A 3350-nucleotide genomic window follows, 5' to 3' on the forward strand; every position below is an offset into this window, starting at 1 on the left:
TGAATGGCAAAGAGTTGCTCATCTGGGAAAGTCTCAGAGATCTCAGTAGAAGGGAGGGACGCCCCAGCTACTGGTTCTATTCGGGACAGATGATCAGCTACCTAGTTTTCTGTCCCTTTTCTGTGTCTTATTTCTATATCAAACTCCTGCAGAAGCAACACCCATCTTATAAGCCTGGGTTTTGAATCCTGCTTTGTGAGTAAGTATTTAAGAGCAGCATGGTCAGTGTACACAATCACTTTGGATCCCACTAGATAAGATCTAAACTTGTCAATGGCATAGACCACTGCAAGTAATTCTTTTTCTGTGGTTGTGTAATTCTTTTGTGCATCATTTAGAACACGGCTAGCATAATAAATGACATGCAGAAGTTTGTTATGCCTCTGTCCCAACACTGCACCAATGGCATGATCACTGGCATCACACATTAATTCAAATGGCAATGTCCAATCTGGTGCAGAGATGACTGGTGCTGTGACCAGCTTAGCTTTCAGGGTCTCAAACGCCTGCAGACACTGTATGTCAAACACAAATGGTGTGTCAGCAGCTAGCAGATTACTCAGAGGTTTTGCAATTTTCAAAAAATTCTTTATGAACCTTCTGTAGAATCCTGCATGCCCCAGAAAGCTTCTGATTGCCTTAACATTGGCAGGTGGTGGTAATTTCTCAATTACCTCTACCTTTGCCTTATCCACCTCTATTCCCCTGCTTGAAAATTTGTGCCCAAGGACAATTCCCTCAGTCACCATAAAGTGACATTTCTCCCAGTTTAAAACCAGGTTAGTCTCTTGGCACCTTTTCAGGACAAGTGCTAGGTGATTAAGAGTGGAGCTGAATGAGTCTCCATATACTGAGAAGTCGTCCATGAAGACTTCCAGAAATTTCTCTACCATATCTGAGAAGATAGAGAGCATGCACCTCTGAAAGGTTGCAGGTGCATTGCACAGACCAAAAGGTATCCTTCTGTAGGCAAACACGACAGAAGGGCAAGTAAATGCTGTTTTCTCTTGGTCCTGAGGATCTACTGCAATTTGGTTGTAGCCTGAATAGCCATCCAAAAAGCAGTAGTAATCATGACCAGCTAGTCTTTCTAGCATTTGGTCTATGAATGGTAAAGGAAAATGATCCTTTCTGGTGGCTGTGTTGAGCCTTCTGTAGTCAATACACATGCGCCACCCTGTGACTGTTCTTGTAGGAACCAGTTTATTTTTTTCATTATGAACCACTGTCATGCCTCCCTTTTTGGGGACAACTTGGACAGGGCTCATCCAGGGGCTATCAGAAATAGGATAAATAATCCCAGCCTCTAGTAATTTAGTGACCTCTTTCTGCACTACCTCCTTCATGGCTGGATTTAGCCTCCTTTGTGGTTGGACCACTGGTTTGGCATTATCCTCCAACAGGATCTTGTGCATGCATCTAGCTGGGCTAATACCCTTAAGATCACTTATGGACCACCCAAGAGCTGTCTTGTGTGTCCTTAGCACTTGAATCAGTGCTTCCTCTTCCTGTGGATTTAAAGCAGAGCTTATAATCACTGGAAAAGTTTCACCCTCTCCCAGAAATGCATACTTCAGGGATGGTGGTAGTGGTTTAAGTTCAGGTTTGGGAGGCTTTTCCTCCTCCTGAGGAATTTTCAAAAATTCCTTTGTTTCCTGTGGTTCTTCTTGATCAGGCTGAGCATCCTTGAAGATGTCTTCAAGCTCTGATTCTAGGCTTTCAGTCATATTGATCTCTTCCACCAAAGAGTCAATAATGTCAGCGCCCATGCAGTCAATTGGTGTGTCTGGATGCTGCATGGCTTTCACAGCATTCAACTTGAACTCATCCTCATTGACTCTCAGGGTTACTTCCCCTCTTTGTACATCAATGAGAGTTCATCCAGTTGCTAGGAAAGGTCTTCCTAGAATGAGAGTTGCACTTTTGTGTTCCTCCATTTCCAGCACCACAAAGTCAGTTGGAAAGGCAAATGGCCCAACCTTGACAATCATATCCTCTATTATGCCTGATGGGTGTTTAATGGAGCCATCAGCAAGTTGGAGGCATATCCTGGTTGGTTTGACTTCTCCAGCCAACCCAAGCTTTCTGATAGTGGATGCAGGTATTAGATTGATGCTTGCTCCAAGATCACACAGGGCTGTCTTGGTGCAAGCGCCTTCTAATGTGCATGGTATCATAAAGCTTCCAGGATCTTGAAGCTTTTCTGGTAAGCTTTTCAGAATGACTGCACTGCATTCTTCAGTGAGAAACACTTTTTCAGTTTCTCTCCAATCCTTCTTATGACTTAAGATTTCCTTCATGAACTTAGCATAAGAAGGTATTTGCTCAAGTGCCTCTGCAAACGGAATCTTTATTTCAAGAGTCCTTAGATAGTCTGCAAAGCGGGCAAATTGCTTATCCTGTTCCGCTTTGCGGAGTTTTTGAGGATAAGGCATCTTGGCTTGATATTCTTCAACCCTTGATGCTGCAGGTTTATTCCTTACAGAAGTGGTTGAAGAAATCTTGTTAGAGGGATTATTGTCAGCACTCTCAGGTGTCTGATCCTCCCTTGGCGTCTGAACGCCAGGATTGGGTGGGAAATGGGCGTTTAACGCCAACTTTTCCCCCTTTTCTGGCGTTTGAACGCCAGAACTGGGCAAGGAATGGGCGTTTAATGCCAGCTTTCCTTCCCTTTCTGGCGTTTGAACGCCAATAACATTCCTCTCTGGGCTCTTACTGTCCTCAGAGGGATTTTGAACAGTGGTTTGGTTATCCTCTGTCAATTATTCTTTATCTGATTTTTTTCTCTTTGGAGTGATGTTGTTCAGTGTCTTCCCACTCCTTAATTGAACTGCTTGACACTCTCCTGTTATCTGTTTAGACATCTGCTGTTTTGCTTGATTCAACTGCAGTTCTATGTTCTTATTAGCAACTTTAGTTTCATGGAGCATCTCTTTAAATTCTGCTAACTGTTCTGTCATCAGGAATAACTGTTGATTAAGCTCAATCATCTGTTCTTGAGGATTAGGATCAGTGACTACTGCCATGACTTCCTCTTTTGGGGAGAACTCATTGCTAGAGTATAAGTATTGGTTTCTAGCAACAGTGTCTATAAGCTCTTGAGCTTCTTCAATTGTCTTCCTCATGTGTATAGATCCACCAGCTGAGTGGTCTAAAGACATCTGAGCCTTTTCTGTGAGCCCATAGTAGAAGATGTCTAACTGTACCCACTCTGAAAACATTTCAGAGGGGCATTTTCTTAGCATACCTCTATACCTCTCCCAGGCATTATAAAGGGATTCATTATCCTCTTGTTTAAAGCCTTGGATGTCCAGCCTTAGCTGTGTCATCCTCTTTGGAGGGTAAAAATG

This window comes from Arachis stenosperma, chromosome 4, assembly GCF_014773155.1.
Source record: "Arachis stenosperma cultivar V10309 chromosome 4, arast.V10309.gnm1.PFL2, whole genome shotgun sequence".
Classification (NCBI taxonomy): Eukaryota; Viridiplantae; Streptophyta; class Magnoliopsida; order Fabales; family Fabaceae; genus Arachis; species Arachis stenosperma.